Source organism: Piliocolobus tephrosceles, chromosome 8 (assembly GCF_002776525.5).
Source record: "Piliocolobus tephrosceles isolate RC106 chromosome 8, ASM277652v3, whole genome shotgun sequence".
In the NCBI taxonomy this organism is placed as follows: Eukaryota; Metazoa; Chordata; class Mammalia; order Primates; family Cercopithecidae; genus Piliocolobus; species Piliocolobus tephrosceles.
In genome coordinates this window covers 43,337,620-43,357,463 of record NC_045441.1, presented here as the reverse complement: position 1 = coordinate 43,357,463, position 19,844 = coordinate 43,337,620, and positions in this window count along the sequence as shown.

Below are 19,844 nucleotides of genomic sequence, written 5' to 3'. Positions count from 1 at the left end.
TCCGGGCTCTGATTTTCTGAAGATACTGATAAAGTCATGGTAAATAGTTGGGAAGTTTAGAATCCTGAAATTCTTTTGTTTTTGTTGCCAATATTCAAGTAAGTCTTTATTAAACATAACAAATGCTGAGTTAAAAGAGAAAAAAAAAAAAAAACAAATGAACAGGGAAACTTTAGACATTGCTGGTGGGAATCAAAGAGGTACAAGTACTGGAAATGGAAACTATTTGTTAAAATTAAAAATTGATTTCCTGCAAACCAGTAATTTAACTTCTAGATATAGAACTAACGAATTCAAGCCCACATGTGCCAAAAGACACATACAAAGGATTATAGCTGCATTGTTTGTAATCGTTCCAAATTAGAAACAACCAGGATGTCCACCATGAGTAGAATAGATGAGTAAATGGTAATTCATATGAGTAAAAGCTATCTATTAATTAAAAATAATTAACTAAAGCTATATGGATCAATCTCACAAACGTAATTTTCAGTGAAAGAGGTCAGGCTCAGATTAATGAATGATGATTATTCCTTTGATAGAAAGTTCGAAGCCAGGCAGAATGAACCCCTGGCATCAGAAGTTGGCATGGTGCTACTCTTGGGTTGAGGCAGGGGGCACGGAGCTGCTGGGTGCCAGCCGCGTTTTGGTTCCTGGCATGTGAAAGTTACATGAGCATGTTCACATTTGTTCATCAAGTTGTTCATTTTTGATGTGTTCACTTTGCTGTTCAGTAAAAAGTGAAAAAAAAAGTAAAAACAAACCAAGAGGACAAATTTTAACATGGGAGTTTGGAAACAGAAGAGAAAATAGCAGTGGAAAGCAAACCTGGCAATTGGGGTGTGTGTGTGTGTGTCTGTCTATCTGTGTATGAAAATTGGCAAGACTAAACATCTTAGGAGTAGGAAATGAGGACTCTTGAAACTGAAAACACATGTGAAGGGAATCCTAACAAATGACCAACATATTAGCAAGGCATTGGAGTTCCCTGGGGTGGCCCAGAGAGAGCAGTGTGTGAACAAGTTTTAAAGATTATGATGGGATGAGAGACTTTAGGGTGGATCTGTTTTAGAGGCATCCTCTTATTGTACGATGAGACAGTCTCGTAACGATACATTGAGTTTCGTGGAGGGAAAATAGTGGGTCCCTTGTTTTAGAAAGTAGTCTCATCAAATGCATCTATCTCTGAGAGCAGAGAAAAGGAAAACTACAGTTAATGAAACGGAAACCTACAGAGGACATTCAAAATAATCATGTGGAAAATCATATGACAAACATCAAAAAAAGTCAAAAACAAAAGGAAGAAACAACGGTATAAAATAAGCCATAAATAACACACATGTTATGACTGGATAACATCAGGTGCATTCGTCACTACACTAGGTGGGGTGGGTGGTGGTCATCCCCACCTCCTGGTCAGCACACCTGTGTGTAATCCCCTCCCCTGTGTGTGGGCTGGGCAATGACTGGTTTCTTTTTTTTTTTTGAGACAGAGTCTGGCTCTGTCGCCCAGGCTGGAGTGTGGTGGCCGGATCTCAGCTCACTGCAAGCTCCGCCTCCCAGGTTTACGCCATTCTCCTGCCTCAGCCTCCCAAGTAGCTGGGACTACAGGCGCCCGCCTCGTCGCCCGGCTAGTTTTTTGTATTCTTTAGTAGAGACGGGGTTTCACCGTATTAGCCAGGGTGGTCTCGATCTCCTGACCTTGTGATCCGCCTGTCTCGGCCTCCCAAAGTGCTAGGATTACAGGCTTGAGCCACCGCGCCCGGCCGCAATGACTGGTTTCTAATAGTGGGACACAGCAGAAGTGATGGCTGTCACTGCTGAGGTTAGGGACATGAACACTGCGGTTTCAGCCTTGGGCTGCTATCTCTGCTCTGAGGGGAGCTGGCTGCCATGTCCTGAGCTGCCCTGTGGAGAGGGTCACGTGGCAAGGAACGGATGTCTCCCACTGTGGAAATAAATGAAGACCACCCAAATAAGAACAGGCAAAGGCTGTTTATTCAGAGCTGCTATAGCAAGGGCGTCCATGACCATCACTTGCGTCCTGACAGACTCAGGCAGGTGAAGAGTGGGGAACCTTCACTGTGGGAAAGGGGAGGCTTGGGCCCTGGCAGAGGCTGTGGGCCTGGGGAAGCCAGAGGCGGCTGGTGAGAAGTGGGCATCCCATGGAATTGGCTAGGGGACATACTGGACTTTCTCTGGTTGGTCCTAGATTGGAAGCAGGGATGAAAGCTAGGAAACTTAAGTTATTAATCAAGTTCTGGCCATTTAGGTCTGATTATTACAGACTGCAATGTTTAATTTCCCATATTATTTATAGAGATAGCAATCTGAGTTCCTACAAGACTGGCATTGGAGCAGGCTGGCCTCCTGGGCTGGCTGCTGCAAGGGGTGGGTGTGACTTCTACTCTTACAGACGCTCTGACCATTGTCCATTTTTGTACTCAGTCTCTCATCACTGAGAGCCATCAATGACCCAAGGCCTGGCAAAAACCTGGCGAGGGGTCTTGGCTGTGGGTCCTCCCCGTGATCATAGAAATGACCTATACCAGATTCAACTAAAAAATACAATCCAGCTATCGTCTGTTTGAAAGAAAGATTTAAAATATGATCAAAATGGTGGAAAAAAAAAAAGATGTGTTAGGTCCAGGAAATGGATAGGGAAGGGGAAAACACATACGTGAAACTATAAAGATATTAGCTTTTATGGCTACAAAGTAAAACATTAGAAAGTAAAAGTTATTAGTCCTCATTTCTCACCTGATCGCTGAATGTTATTTTCTTTTTCATAAAGTTTTGCTTTATAATTTTCTTATGCTGAGCATTAAATTTCTGATCAGGAAATACAAGGAAATAAAGTCCTCCTCTATTTTTCCTGGGTCCTTCCTCCTCATGCCTCCCTCTCTTCCTGCCTAGGCTTGGGGTCCCGGCACCGCCTCTGCGGGCTCCTTGTCTCAGCCCCTCTTTTTGGAGATATTCCTTCCTGCTTGCGGCCTTTGGAAGCTACTGCTCTTCCGCCCATGTCTGTGCTCCCTGTGCCCATGGATATTGCTTGCCTCTGTCTTCCTGGCCAGTGGGGTGGCCCTGCCTTCATAGCATCTCCAGTTCTCTCCCACGGCGCCCGAGGGCGTCCTGGGGCAAGAGGCCTCCTGGGGATGGGCCTGTGTTGCTTCCTCTTTGACACACACCCTGGATACCCGAATGCTAATTATGTACATGGATAGGCTAAAAAACAAGCTTTTGCAAATTAATAAATAGTTTTTGAGTCAACTAGAAGTCACAAAATAATGTTTGTTTAACAAAACTAAATGATTATCCTATTTATTCAAATATAAGACTGTCGGAAACTATTCTGGGAAGTTCAGATATTGTAGCCAAAACATATACAAATGTAACATATGGGCACAGTAATTGGAATGCGGTCATAAGGGCATGCCCCTAGACAATTAAATCAATGGAGCCAATAGGGTTTATAATTGTAATTATAGACCAATGACATTTTAGAGTTTAATAACTGATTATTCGGGCTGGGTGCAGTGGCTCGTGACTGTAATTCCGGCACTTTGGGAAGCCAAGGCGACCGGGTCACCTGAGGTCAGCAGTTGGAGATCAGCCCCGCCAACATGGTGAAACCTCATGTCTACCAAAAAATACAAAAATTAGCTGCGTGTGGTGTTGCACACCTGTAATCCCAGCTACTTGGGAGGCTGAAGTGGGAGAATTGCTTAAACTCCAGAGGCAGAGGTTCCAGTGAGTCGAGGTAGCAGTGCACCACTACACTCCAGTCTGGGCAACAGGGCGAGATCCTATCACATTAAAAAAAAAAAAAAAAAGATTGCTCAAGGTGATTTAAAACACCTTGAAAAAATAAATAAGTACAAGATTAGAGAAACTGGCTAGCAAATCATTCATTCAATTACTTACCTACCTATTAACAACAAATGTGTATTAAACACTTCCTGCCTGTTTCAAGCTCTAGGGTAGGGATATGGCATTGAACAATAGATACAAAATCCCTGCTCTCACAGAGCTTATATTCTGAAGTGAGAAAAAAATTTTAAAAATTGTGATTTAAGATTTGAATAGAAAATGAAATGATTGGAAAACTATCAGAAAATGTGATAAAGAATTATTTAATTTTGATTATTTATTACTCTGATAAATTGTGAAGAAAAACAGATTTCACTATATACGATATTATTTTCTTATTTAAAACCTGTCACTTTCTTTGATCATGAGAATAGTGTGTTTATTACAAAAAATGAGAAAGTGAGATTTCAAATTACTAGGCAGATGATGTTGGCAACTAAAATAATTGGTTTAAAAAGTAGACACCACATATAAAATAAATTCTGCTGGAATAGTATACAAAAATTGTTTTTTAAAAGATTAAAAACCATAAAAGTGGTAAGAAATAAATAGGTTGTTCCTAGGATTTGGGGGAGAAAGCCTTCCTAAATAGGCCAATCTAGAGAAATGGCAATTTTAACTACATAAAAATATGCCAATCCTATACCATCACGTATATACCATAAAGAAGTTAAACTAAAGATGTGGACTCCAATGAGAACACCAAGGGAAGAAGGTATATTTGCAAGAGGGAAGGGCTGGTTTGTTTAAGCTATTCTAGTGTTCACTGTCTAGGTGAGGAGGATGATTCTGCAAGAAGACAAAAATCTCTTGCAGAGGTAAGAACAAGACAGTGTGGCCCATGGAAGCTAAGAAAAGTGTTTTCAGAAGGGGGAGAGAACAGAAAAACAACTGTTGGACTTGGCAACCCCACAGCCCGTGGCAGCCCCGGGACGTAATGCTCTCCGTGAAGTCACTGGGTGGAAGGCGGCTTGAAATGCACTGAGGTATGGGCAGGTGTGAGAGACAACAAATAGAGACGCTAGGTAAGTTTCTAAGGGAGAGGAGAGGGTCTTTCATAGCAGGACAGGAGCAGTGATAGAGGTGGATTTGCTGTTTTTGAATGGATCCTCTCTGAGCTGATGGAAAGGATCCCGCCATAAAGCTGACTTGCGGTGGTCCTGGATTCACAAGGCCCTGCCCTTGAGTTAAGGCTCTGGTGCTGCCTGCTTGAAATTCTTTATCACTTCTGAGCCAGCTGTTCTGCATTTTCATTTTGCATTGAGACTCACAAATTATGTATCTGGTTCTGCATTAGTGAGAGAGAAAAGCTTACTACACAAACGTGACAAAAGCTTCTATAATAATCAGTGGGGTGGAGATGCTAGAAAGCCTGGGCGAAGAGATTGGAGAATTGGCAGTTTCTTTTGTAATAGGAAGGAAGTGTGAGTACATGGGTTAGTTTTATCAGTTTCTTGTCCAACTTGTCACCTTGTGACAAAGGTGTGTTTTATTTTTAAAGTAAAAAGTGTAAGCATTTGTTGTAAGTGCTGGGGATGAGGGTGGCGTTGTAAGCTGGGTAACAGTGAAACATTTGAAGCAGTGAAGAGCGAGATTGGAGGAGCCAGAACGACTGAGGGCCTGTGAAGACTGCTCAGCTGGAGTTTATGTAGGAACCTCTGAATTTTTGTTGGACTTTCTCTATACTTGTTGCCTGAGCAAAGGGGTTTTTCCAGGTGGGTAGAATATTAAGAAAGACAGTTTAAGGTACTAACAGGAGTGCTGGTGACATGACAGACCAAGGAATCTAGCTGAGAAAATGAAAGAAGTTAAGAAGTGTTATTTGGAAGGTTGGCATATCCCCTATGTATATGAGATGTGTATTTTTAGGGAGATAAATATTAGTGATATATATACATATTAGGGATTATATATATATATATAGTTTATTGAGCTTTATGTAAATGTTATAGTATACTCTATATGTAATCTTTTGAAAACTGATTTTCTTTTTCAACTTTGAATTTTTAAGACTCATCAAAATCATTTCCTGTACCTATAGTTTATTCGCTTTCACAGATGCATAATATTAATTGTACAAATACACTGATATTTATGTAACTATTCTTCTGTCTAAGGGCATTTGTATTGTACTGTATAAACATGCTGGTACATGCCCCCTGAGAAACGTGCCCAAATGTTTCTCTACGTATACACGTAAGGATTGAATTGTTGTATTACAGGGTATGTGAATGTTTGGATTTAAAAAAATTTTTTTTGGTATAAATTTATGGGGCACAAGTGTAATTTTGTTACATGGATAGATTGTGTAACGGTGAAGCCAGGGCTTTTACTATAGATTGTGTAATGGTGAAGCCAGGGCTTTTACTGTAGCCATCACCTGAATAGTGAACATTGTACCCATAAGGTAATTGCCCATCATCCACTCTCCTCCTGCACACTCACCCTTCAGTGGCTCCCCTATCATTTCACACTGTATGTTCATGTGTACACATGTTTAGCTCCCACTTGTAAGTGAGAACATGAGGTATTTGTCTTTGTGTCTAAGTTGTTTCACTTATAATAATGGACTCCAGTTCCATCCCTGTAAAGATATGATTTCATTCTTTTTATGGCTGAATAATATTCTTAATATGGCTGAATAATATTGTATACATGTACCACATTTTCTTTACCCAATCACCTGTTAATGGACACTTAGGTTGATTCTATGTCTTTGCCATTGTGAATAGTGCTGCAATAAACATATGAGTGCAGGTATCATTTTGGTATAATGATTTCTTCTCTTTTCAGTAGGTACTAAGTAGAGGGATTGCTGAGTCAAATGGTAGTTTCATTTTTAGCTTTTTGAGAAATCTTCACACTGTTTTTCGTAGAGATTGTATTAATTTACATTCCCATCAATAGTGTATGAGCACTCCCTTTTTTCTGCATTCCTTGCCAACATTTGCTATTTTTTGTTTTTCTGATAGTAGCCATTCTGACTGGTGTAAAATTATATCTCATTGTGGTTTTAATTTGTACCTGTCTGAGAATTAGTGATGTTGAGCAGTTTTTCATATGCTTTTTGTCCATTTGTATATCTTCTTTTGAAAAATGTCTATTCATGTCCTTTGCCCACTTTTTAAGGGATTGACTTTTTGTTGTTGAGTTGTTTGTTGTTGAGTTGAAATTCCCTTGGAATTTCCCAAGGAAGTCCCCTGCTAGATGCATAGTTTGCAAATATTTTCTCCCATTCTGCAGATTGTCTGTTCACTTTGTTGGTTATTTCTTTTGCTATGTAGAAGTTTTTAGTTCAATTAAGTCTTACTTGTCTATTTTTTGGTTTTTGTTGCCTATGCTTTTGAAGTTTTTGTCCTGAATTCTTTGCCTAGGCCCGTGTCCAGAAGAGTTTTTCCTAGGTTTTCTAATACTATTTTTAGATTCCAGTCTTACATTTAAGTCTTTAATCACTGTTGAGTTGGTTTTTGTATATGGAGAGATAGAGATCCAGCTTCATTCTTTTGCGTAAAGCAATCCAATTTCCCCAGTACCACTTACTGAAAAGGCGTCCTCTCCCCAGTGTATGTTCTTGTCAACTTTGTCAGAATCAGTTGGCTGTAAATATGTGGTTTTATTTCTGGGTTCCGTATACTGTTCCATTGATCTCTGTGTCTTTTCATACTAGTACCATGCTGTTTTGATTAATACCAGTTATTCCTCAAAAACTGATTGTACCGATTTACGCACCCATTGTAAAAGTATAAATTCTTGTTGAATCAACATTCTTTTTAACACATACTATATTGGACTTTTAATTTTTTGCCAATTTTGAGTAGGTATAGAATGTTATAATTATTTTATTATTTTGACAACAATGTCATATTGTGTCCTTATTTTGAAAATAAAATAAAACATCCTTAATTACTAACGAAGTTGAGAAAGGTTTCTTTTCTTCTTCCTTCCTTCATTTCTTCCTTGCTTCTTTTCTTGCTTGCTTCCTTTCTTTTGTTTCCTTTTTCCCATTAGTCTTCCATCTATTCATGTCTTTTAATTATTTTAATAATTTTTTCATGCGTTCTTTTGGATTTCATATGTAGAAAGTTATATCCAAATAATGACAACTTTGCTTTTTCTAATTGTTATGGCTTTATTTCTATATTTTGCATTACTGCTCTGGGGAAGAGCTGCAGTGCAAGGTTGAATGAGATTATGATAATGAATACCCTAGCTTGTTATTGATTTTTTTTTTTTTTTTTTTTTGAGACAGAGTCTCACTTTTTGACCCAGGCTGGAGTGCAATGGTGTGATCTCGGCTGACTGCAACCTCCATCTCCCGGATTTAAGTGGCTCTCCTGCCTCAGCCTCCCGAGTAGCTTTATTACAGGTCTGTGTCACGATGCCTGGTTAATTTTTTTGTATTTTTTTAGTAGAGACGCGATTTCACCATGTTGGCCAGGCTGGTCTCAAACTGCTGACCTCAGGTGATCCACCCACCTCGGCCTCCCAAAGTGCTGGGATTACAGGTGTGAGCCACCAGGTCTGGCACATTATTGATTTTAAAGATATTATTTCAAAGATATCACCATCAAGACTGATGTTTTATGTATAACCTTTTTGTAAATAATTCTTTATCAGGCTAAAAAAGTTTGCCAGAAATTTTTTTTTAAATCATGATGATTTTTTAAATCATGATGAGTTATCAAAATTTATTCTCCATCTATTGGTGGTCATAAAATATTTACTCTTTAAGTATTTAATATCCTGAATGGTATTTATAGTTTTTTTTTAGTGCAAAAGTCCTGGCATTTGCAATTTGCTCATGATATGTTATCTTTGTTATATATTATTGGATTAAGCTATGATTTTAATTAATATTTAAAATTTAGTTATGACTTATTTCATGTATGTTTGTAAAGAAAAATTAATTTGGATTTTTTCATTTTTATGCTGTTCATCTCTAGTTTTATTATAAAGTTATATTGGCTTCATATGAATAATCTGCTTCTGAAAAGTTTGTTTAATTAGTCTGCAAGAAAGTTTAAGCATAAAATTTTGAAACATTATTTTAATTTCTTTATAATTATAGGAATATTAAGGTTTCTAAAATTTCATATTGAACTTGCTTTTGGTTAGCTATATTTTTCTAGAAGTTTGTTCATTTTACTTGTTTTCAGATGTATTGGAATAAGGTTATTTTTAGTAATTTCATTATTTTAATATCTTTTCTACATGTAGGCATGCCTTCCTCTTCAGTTCTATCATATACTTGAGTCTGTTTTCTTGGCAATCTCAGTGGAGGTTTATCTTTTTTATTAAACAGTCTTTTCTAAGATCCTACTTTTTTGTTGTTGTACTTATCTTCTCTATTTTATCTTTGTTTTCTATTTAGCTGATTTCTGCTTTCAAATTTCTTTGTACTTCTTTTTTATTGTAAGCATTTAGAAATATACATTCTGGTAGTATGTGCTTGGTAAAATTTTCCATTGTTTTAGTTTCAACTCTTCTGCATTCTTATGATTTAGGCAAGCCTTTTGCAAGCCGCATAGAGATAGACTCATTTTATCCTTATTTTTAAGCCAGCCTGACATTCCCTATATTTTAGTGGAAGAGTTTAGATCATTTATATTTATTGTGGTCACAGATAAATTTGAATTTGTTTCTCTCATTTCATGTTTTTTGCTCTTCATTTATTCTACTTTGCTGTTTCTTTTTTCCTCATTTTAATTCTGTTTAGTCTTCAGTGTGTTTGGAAGTTTAAAATTTTATTTCTCCTTTTCTGGAGGCTAAATTTTAAAATGTTACCATGTATATCAAACTAAGTCTAAAATTAATATTTCAACCTCTCTACCCACTGCTGTGGGATACTTGCAACATTTTAATGCTAGATGCTCTTTTTTTCCTTACATTTATCGTTGCCCAAGATTTAAGTTTGCTTTATTTTTTAACTCTGAAATTAGACATTATTTTTATTATGTCTTAGAGGTTTTGCTTGTTTAGATTTATACATGTTTGCCAATTTGTTTTCCTGCCATTCTTTTGTATCTGATAACATCTTTCTAAGTTTATTTTCTACATCCTAAAGAACATTCTTCAGAAGTTTCTTTAATGTAGTTGTATTGACGGTTTCCAGTTTCTATTTATCTAGAATTTTTTCTTATTTTACTCTGGCTCTTAAAATATGATTCTGTTGGTTACACAGTTACACAGTTCTAGATTAATAGCTGTTTTCTTTCAGCCTTTTAAAGTATTTTTCTATTGTTTTATTCTCTTATTGTTGAGAAATCTGCTATCAGTCTCACAATAATTTTTTTTTTTTAGGTGTTTCCTTCTTTCTCTCTGAATAATTTTAGGACTTTCTATTATATTTGGTACTTTGCAGTTACTCTCCAACATATATGGAAATTCACTTTTTAAAATTAGCTCTGATTCCCCCCAGAAATCAGAGCCTAACTGACACACAGTCTTGAAGGCAGGTAGTTTATTCTGGGGAAATTGAGGACAGGGAGAGGAAAAATGTAATTGGAAAAATAGAATAAGGATGTAGGGAGACCCAATGCAAGGGTACATTATTGATCTAATCACTTTTGTGGAAACTTGGGGCTCAAGCCCTCTGGGAAGTTCTGAGTGCTTTTTAGAATGTGCCCCAGAATTGGCTGTGTGGGCATGCACTAGGGGAGGGAACGTTTATCCACCAGTTTCTGTTTCCCAGTGGTCAAGGATCATTCTATTAAATGCTAACCTCCTTGAGTTTTCAAGTTTGGTGCATGTGTGGGTGTCTATCGGGTTTCCATACACATCAGAGAAGTACTGGGACAAAAAGCAAGGGATATGAGTTGCAGCTGAGGCATGATGCTGTCAGCTATCCCTGCAGAAAGATGGTTGCTACAGCAATTATTATAGTAAATAGTGGCCAAGAAGATGTGAGGGAGGGCAGAAGAAGTGTCCTGTACATTTTACTCTTATTTTTCAGTTTAATATGTTTTGCATCATGAATCTGCATATTTTTCCATAATTTCTGAAAATTCTCACCCATTTCCTTTTCAAATATTGCCTCTCCTTCATATTCATTCTCTTTCCGTCTCTCTCTGTGTGTGTCTCTCTCTCTCTCTCTGTGTGTGTGTGTCTTTGATCTTCATGCTCATTCCTGATCATCTGTGCCCGCTTCCTGCAGGGTGAGAGTCTGCCGTCTGTGCCTGATGCTGCACCTCCCTCATGGCTTGCCTGCTTGGTCTTCATGTGTGTGAATCCTGCAGGCCTCTCCGGAGGATGTGTTTGTCCAAAGAGTTTGTGCATCTGCCTCGATTAGGCCCTGGGAGTATCACAGATATAGGGGCTACGGTAGGCAGAATAATGACCCTCCCCAAATATTTCCACACCCTGATCTCCAGTACCTATGAATGTATTAACTTTACATTTTAAAAGGGACTTTGTCCCTGTGATTAACGTACACATGCTGAAAACATTTGTATTATCTAGGTAGGCCCCATGTAATCACAAGGATCTATAGGAGTGGGCAAGAGATTCAGAAGGATGGGAGTTGGCCGCATGAGGAAGATGCAGCCTGACACTGCTGACTGGAAAAAGGGGCTGTGAGCCAGGGCGTGACGGTGGGTTTCCTCCAGAAGCTGGCAGAGATGAGACAACGGACACTTCCCCAGAGCCTCCAGAAGGAGTGTGGCCCTGCTGACACCTTGATTTCAGCCCAGTGAGACTTGTTTTTGATTTCTGACCTCTAGGACAGATAACATGTCTGACCTCTAGGACATGATAAACATGTGCTGTTTTGAGGCCCGAATTTGTAGTTAGTTGTTGTGGCAGAAACAGGAAATTATTTCAGGGACTCTGCCACCCACTTAGAGAGTCCGACTCTGTCCCAAGCCCACTCCCCTGCCTCTGTCGCCCTGTGCTCAGTGTCCTGATTGCCCTGAAACTGGGCGCCCACCCTCAGGGCAGTCCCGCCCATCTCCTTTGCCCTTCTGCCTCTGGCTCCTTCCCCAGCACACCAGAGGCCGGCCCTCCTGCTGAGGAGCCTCCAGAAGAGCGGCGTTGCTCAGAGCGTGAGTGTGGACCAGAGCATCTGGCTCTCCATACCAGTGGAGCGTGTATGTTGTAGCTTCTTCGTCAGTATTGCTTACATGTTTCATAGATGTCCTATATCTTTTAATAATATGTCGAATAAACCATAGAAAAATATTTAAAAGTTTTTTCCTACAATTTATAGTAAGTCTATTTAAGGAAAAAGTATTTACTCTTTTCAACATAGTTTGCCTCTCTTGCACTTCAGGGTTTTTTAGTGACAGAATACATTAAATTTTTCTCAGAACTATGACTCTATTGCAGGATATCTTTGATGCTTTCATTTTTATTAAAAAATGTATTTAGTCTTTTCACATGCATCTTCAGTATCAATATATTCTTCACTATTACATGGAAGAAGACACTTCTATGTCTTCTAATGTCATGCTCCAGGGTGTGCCAGATTCATTTAGCATCTATCAATAAATGGTTCACATGATGCCTACCTTCCACACCACGCTGAGTAAGGACCGAAAACCTTCTGAGAGAGATTGGCTTGGAGGGGAAATTGACATTCACTGAATTTACACAACCAGGTCAATGATAGCTCAGTTTAAAAAGAAAATTCTAATCAGACAAAAAGACAAAAACAAGCTTTTATACAAATGTAACCTCTTGCACACACTTGAGTTTCACACCCCCACACCCCACTCTCAGCAGGTTGATGGGAAGACCCTGCTCCAAGCCCATCCTCCTGGGCGACAAGTGCAGGGATGAGAAGGGTGAGCTCTGGCAGTTCCTCATGTCCCCTGCTTCCACACGTGGCCCTCGTGGTCCTGGCAGCGCCGCCACCTTGCGAGCTCGCCTTGGTGACTGTTCTTCCTCTATAGGGATTGTGGGTCTGTCCTTTGTCAGTGTAATCTTCTCTCAATCTTACTTCACCAATATTCCTCAAATGATTCATCATATTAGTCATTTGTCATAGTTTTTTTTCCTTAGTGGCTTCTTTTATACTATTTTTAAGTAACAAAAATTGTATGTATTTATAACGTACAATATGTTTTGAAATGTGTGTATGTTGTGGAATGGTGAAATCAAACGAATTAACATGTGAATTACCTCACAAGCGTATCGTTTTGTGGTGAAAATGCTTGAAACTTACTCTCGTAGCAATATTGAGGAATATAATGCATTGTTGGGAACTATAGTCATCATGTCGTACAATGGATCTCCTGACCTCATTCCCCATGTCTAACTGAAATTTGTATCTTTTGACAAACACCTCCCCAGCCTCTCCCCGCAGACTCTGGTCACCTCTGTTCTGCTCTCCACACACATGAATGAGTCCACCCTTGCTACATCCTGTGTGTAAGTGAGATGATGCTGTCATTAGTTTTAGGATTGTGTCAAGTGTGGGAGCGTGGGTGCTGCAAGAGGTGAGATCTCCCACTGACTCCCAATCATGAGACTACACAAATCACTAAACATATAAGAAAATACCTATCAAAAGGAAAAACAGATAACTTGGAAAATGCTTTTGGCTTATATAGGAAAATGTATTTGCTATTCAAACGAATGAGAATTGAATGAGAGCTTCAGGTTTAAGTATGGAAAATTTGCCTAGTAGGAAATATTTTTAATATGCAAACATCAAATGATGATTAACATTGTGATGTGTGAATGAAATTATATTTAAAAGACTGATAAGATACCTTTTATGATTAATGAGGTATCAGCAGTGAAGGAGGTGCCTCTCCGTGAGATACCTGATGTAATGAATGCAGTGTTACTGCAGCCAGGTTTGCAGTATCTGTCCTGTGATAACTGACAGACAAACATTCTGAGAAGTAAAAATACTTTTGATCAGATCCTACTACTGTGACTTCATCTAAAAGTAAAAAGATGATCATTGTAGTATTTACATATAATAGCAAAATATTGGTATCAACCTCAATATTCTACCATAAGATAAAAATGGAAATAATTTTTAAAATGCAGAATTTAAAATAATAACTGTGGAGTTTATGCAACATAAAATATGTTCAATGTTAGCATAAATACAAAAACAAAGTATAGACTTATTTTCTATGTCAAGGTTATAACTATAGAAGTGATGTTCTTTTTTTTTGCAACAGAAAAGTGGAAATAGTTTGGCATTTGGGGATAGCAGCATCAATTTAATTGAGCAACAATTAAGCAAACACTGGTTTTAAAACGTACTATTGTTACTAAATGTTGCATAGTCAACATAGCAATACTTTCATTCCTTATGATTAGTAGTGGTGGCATTTCAAGGCTTTGCAACTGTCAGTCCCTGTCTCTCAACCCCAACCCCAAATGGCCACTGGCAGTTTCAGCCCTTTCCAGCCTGCAATAGAAACACCTGGGCTGTACTAATAGCTTCCAGAGTGAAATGAAGACTGCAAGTGTGCTTTAGCACAGGCCTGGAAATCGAGCTGGGCAGTGCTTGTAGGATTACTGGGCTGGCTTCCTCTCTCCCCACCACGAAGTGTGGCCAGGTTATACGACTGGCCTGCCAGGTGCTAGGTCTTGGTTTACACTTGCAATCCTCTCCCTGTATAAGCTTTTGCTAGATTCTTCTGTGTTTAAAATCACGTATTATTCCTCAGAGGGTTCATAACAGCCTCACTTTTCTGGGCTGAGAATGCCCACAGGATATCAAGAACTACCACTGTTCCCTTCTCTTCCACTTGGGAGCAAATTCCTTGGCTACCGAGACCGTGGTGGTCCAGTGTGTCACATCTGTTGGATGTATTGAGACTTCGGGAAATCATTGCCCTGGTCATGAGTAGACCCAATGACTGTTCTATCCACAATCTCTAAAAAAAACCCTGAACTAGATACTATGGTTTCTCCTGGGTCATTTATTTATTTACTTGTTATCCTTCAGTCTGAATAATACTTATGAATATTCACCATGTGACCTGAGGTGGAGGATGGTGGCCTGAGAGCATGAGGTGGCCCAACATGTTCAAGCAATGGAATTGGGTTGTTTTGTTCTTGTTTGCTATGATACGTGTGGGGAACTCTGGATACATAGTTGGAATAGTTGGCATCCCTACAACTTGGAATGTTTGTGTCTCACACATTCCAAGGACGTGCTCAGGTGTGCAATTTCCCAGGCTTTCGCAATACAGAGAAATGGGATGTTCAGCTTGAGTCAGAATAATCCCAAACAATGCAAAGTGCAAACTTCTCATAAACTTGAATGCATTTCTAGACTTCTCACGTAGCTATTGAAGGCAAAATCCTCCTCCCCCCAAAAACAAATGGACTAAATCAAGGTTATAGAAGAATGAGCATAAAAACACTTTATAACAGAACTATGTTGGAATGTCACTTGGAATTCAGGCACTTGTCTGTCTGAAACTTGGTATCTTAGAATTGGAAGGGAAAGACTGTGAAAGGAATATTTAATTTGTTCCATTATAAAACTTTGACATCCAAACACTATTTAAAGAAACAGTTTTGATAATCTGTAAACTTGACATTTTGAACAGTCTTGTTCATTAAACTCCTTCTCTTTTCAGCCGTGTTTATGCATCTCAAAAGCAGCACATAAACACTTCACTTACTGACAATTATTTATTGATCTGTTTCATTTTAATTTAATACTTTTAATGTAACAACTGCTGTTATGGTTCAGACACCAAGCTGAGTAATTTACAAGGTTTACCTCATTTAATCTTCATGACACACCTATGACATGATTACTATTTCTATGTGCATTATTCAGAGTAGAGACTTACACAGGTTTGTTAACTTGCCTTCATAAGTAAAAGCTTTAGTAAATTCTAAGACTTAATAAATTCCATGGCTCTCATATAAACCCAGATGGCTTTATTTCAGAGTCAACCCATGTACTCAACACCACACTATGTGAGGCGTGCCCAACACAAAGAAAACTCAAGTCACATGTCAAAGCATCTGCTTTTCTCACCAGGGTAACCCTGGTGTCTTGATTCCACCCTGTCCCCTGACCTATCTCACATAGTTATGTCCCCTGACCTAGTTCTCATGGTTATGTTTCCTTTTTCACCTGCCTTAGGTAGTGAAGTTGTTACCTAAAGGAGAGTGTGTGTGTGTATTAGTGGCTCAGTGACATTGCTGAGATGTCATGAGCTTATTTTCCTGAACACATCTCACCCTGTTTTGTACCTATCTCAATGGGTAGAATATAACTATTGTGTCCAAGGAAGCTGTTCATGAAATAGAGGATGTAGTTAATACCATGGTTCCAAACCTTCTAAAGACAGGTAAAGTTAGCTCCAGAACAGTTAAAGTCATTAGACCATGGTTAGAATCAATTGTCATTCCTCCCTTCCCAAGAGAAGTATCCTATAATTAAATATAAATTAAGAAAAAGCTTTAACTAAGTTATTGCTGACTATATCTTATCTCCAATGAGATAATGAAAGAAAATTAAAACTTTTGTTGTTTAAAATCAGTAACGGATTAATGGGTACAGAGTTTCTGCGTGGGGTATGGAAAGAATTTTGGAAAGAGACAGTGGAGATGTAATTAATGCCACTGAATTTTATACTTAAAAATAGTTAAAATGACAAATCTTATGTTATATATATGTTAACATAAAGCTGTTTGCTTACTTCAAGGTGAGTATAGTCATCCCTCAGTATTTGTCGGGTATTGGTTTCAGTATCCTCTGCAGATATCAAAATCCACAGATGCTCAATTTCCTGATATAAAATGGCACAATATTCACCTATAACCTACACACATATACCTTTCTTCCCCATATACTTTAAATCATGTCTAGGTTATTTATAATACCAAATACTATGTAAGCGCTATGTAAATAGTTGTTATACTGTATGTTTTATTTGTATTTTTTTATTGTTGCATTATTTATTTATTTATTTAGTTTGAATATTTTCAATGTGGGGTCAATGAAATCCATGGATGAGGAACCCACAGATATAGAGAGTTGACTATAATCCAAGAAAGGGAGAGAGGAGAAAATCACAGTATCTTTTATAACCTGGTCTCTGAAGTTAGATATCATCACTGTGTTTCATTCTATTAGTTACAAAGGAGTCAGTAAGTCCAGCTCACACTCAAGGGGAGGGGAATTATGTTCCACCACAGTATTGAAGGAGAAGTATTAAAGCCTTTGTGGACGTATTTGAATTTCACCACATGTGGTGAGTTATAATGAATATCTTTCAAGTATTAAACTACTATTAACCTCCTAGAATAAATTTACTTGGTAATAATGTATTTTTTGTGTATTGTTATATTTGATTGCTAATTTTTATTTAAGAGTTTTGCATGTATGTATTTCGTTAAGGTGCTTGTGAAGTTTTGGTATCTAAGTTATTCTGGCTTCATAAAATACCTAAGATTCTTTATTTCTTTTCCTATTACTTTTGGAATTTTTTTCAAAGAATTTATTTGTCTGTTTCACCTAAATTGTCAAATTCAGGGTTGTAAAGTTGTTTATATTATACTCTTGCTACCTTTTTAATATCTGTAGGATACACAGTTATATTTCTCTTTTCACTCCTGATATTGGCAATTTGTGTTTTCTCCTTTTCTCTTCCTTGATCTGTCTTGCTAAACTTTATTGATTTCACTAATTTTTTTTAAGGAAACAGCTTTTAGCTTTGTTTTTCTTTCTCTTTTTAACAGCTTTACTGAGATAGGATTCATATACTCACCCATCATACCATCACCTACCACTTGTCTCAGCCCTCTTGGGCTACTATAACAAACATTCCATAAACTGGCTGGCTTATCAAGAACAGAAATGTATTCCTTCTAGAGGCTGGGAAGTTCTAGAGGCTGGAAAGTTGCAGATGCAGTCTCCAGCATAGTGTGTCTGGTGAGGGCTCTCTCTTCCCTTCGTAGGTGGCACCTCTTGCTGCAGCCTCCCGAGTGGGAGGGGCATGCATGCTCCCCTGGGCTCTTCTGTAAAGGCACGAGCCTCATTCATGAATGCTGCACCCTCGTGGCCTGATCACCCCCAAAGCCCTGCCTTTTAATACTAGTACATTGGGGATTAGGTTTCAATGTAAGAGTTTGAAGGGAACACAAATGCTCAGACCATAGATCCATTTAATAATTTTTAGTAAATTTTAACCAACCTCACAACCCAGTTTTGAGACATTAATAAAATGTTCATCATTGCCTAACATTCTGAGTGACTTTCAACCAAAACCACTAAGCTAAGCCACTCCCAAACTCTCAAACCAAAGAAATCATGAGATGATGAGTGTTTGTTGTTTTGTTTAATATTGGAGTGATTTTTATGCAACAACAATGAATATAAATCACCACTCTTTTCTAGCTCTTCTATTTATGCTTACAGACAGACTTCAGCATCATTTAATTGCTCCCCACCCAAAATATCATTGTTACTTTAAGTCAATAATTTTCTGTAGCATATTGATGTACTTGTCAGGGTTCTCCAGAGAAACAGGATTTGTATTTATTTACTTATTATAAGGACTTGGCATGTGATTGTGGAGGCCAAGAAGTCCCAAGATCCACAGTTAGCAAGGTGGAGACCCAGGAAGCCAAAACCCTGAGAACCAGGAGAGCTGATGTCCTAAGTTCTAGACCAATTCCGAGTCTGAAGGCAAGTGAAGACCAAGAGCACAAATTCTCTCTTACTCAGATTTTTGTTCTATTTAGGCCTCCGATAGATTGGATGAGGTCCACCCACAGTGGGCAGGGCAGAGTGGTAGTACTTTATTCAGCCTACCAATTCAAATGCTAATCTCCCAGAAACACTCTCATGGACACACTTAAAATAATGTTTGACCAAATATCTGGGCACCCCATGGCTCAGTCAAGTTGATACATGAAATTAATCATCACAATTAAACATCACAAAGGGCTAATATCAGCATCCAGAATCCAGAATCATCACAAACTTTGTAAACAAAGTGAACAGGATTCAAATTCTTGCTCTGCCATTTATCAGCTGTGAGGCCTTAGTAGTTATCCTTATTTGCCGTACAGAAAATGCTTTATTAAAAACAAACTTTAGCTGTATTCATATTGTGATGGACTCTAATTCCCAGCCTGACATGTGAATTACTGGTGTTCTGGTTGTACCTGGAGCCCTGTTGTCCTGAGAATTCTGGCAAAGTCTATGATCCTTGACAGAAATATGTTGCCTCTTTGGAAACACCAGGTTCCAATACTTTGGAAACTCTTTATGCTTACCCTTGACTTACTTCCTGATAAATACATGGGGATGATTTCCAGATTAGTGCATGGCTTCCAAAGACAATATGAACACTCTGCCAAAACTGCTGCCCAATGGCTTTAAAGGTTGCTTTTCAGTTTGAGATTAACTTTTTATGCAACAATAGACAACTAATATAGGTCACCACTCTTTTTTCCCCCTATCTAATTTTTTTATTATACTTTAAGTTCTAGGGTACATGTGCACAATGTGCGGGTTTGTTACATATGTATACATGTGCCGTGTTGGTGTGCTGTACCCAGTAACATGACTAAAACACCAAAAGTAACGGCAACAAGAACCAAAATTGATAAATGGGATCTAATTAAACTGAAGAGCTTCTGCACAGCAAAAGAAACTATCATCAGAGTGAACAAGCAACCTACAGAATGGGAGAAAATTTTTACAATCTACCCATCTGACAAAGTGCTAATATCCAGAATCCACAAAGAACTTAAACAAATTTACAAGAAGAAATCAAACAACCCCATCAAAAAGTGGGCAAAGGATATGAACAGACACTTCTCAAAAGAAGACATTTATGCAGCCAAAAGACACGTGAAAAAATGCTCATCATCACTTGCCATCAGACAAATGCAAATCAAAACCACAATGAGATACTATCTCACGCCAGTTAGAATGGCGATCATTAAAAAGTTAGGAAACAACAGGTGCTGGAGAGGATGTGGAGAAATAGGAACACTTTTACACTGTTGGTGGGACTGTAAATTAGTTCAACCAT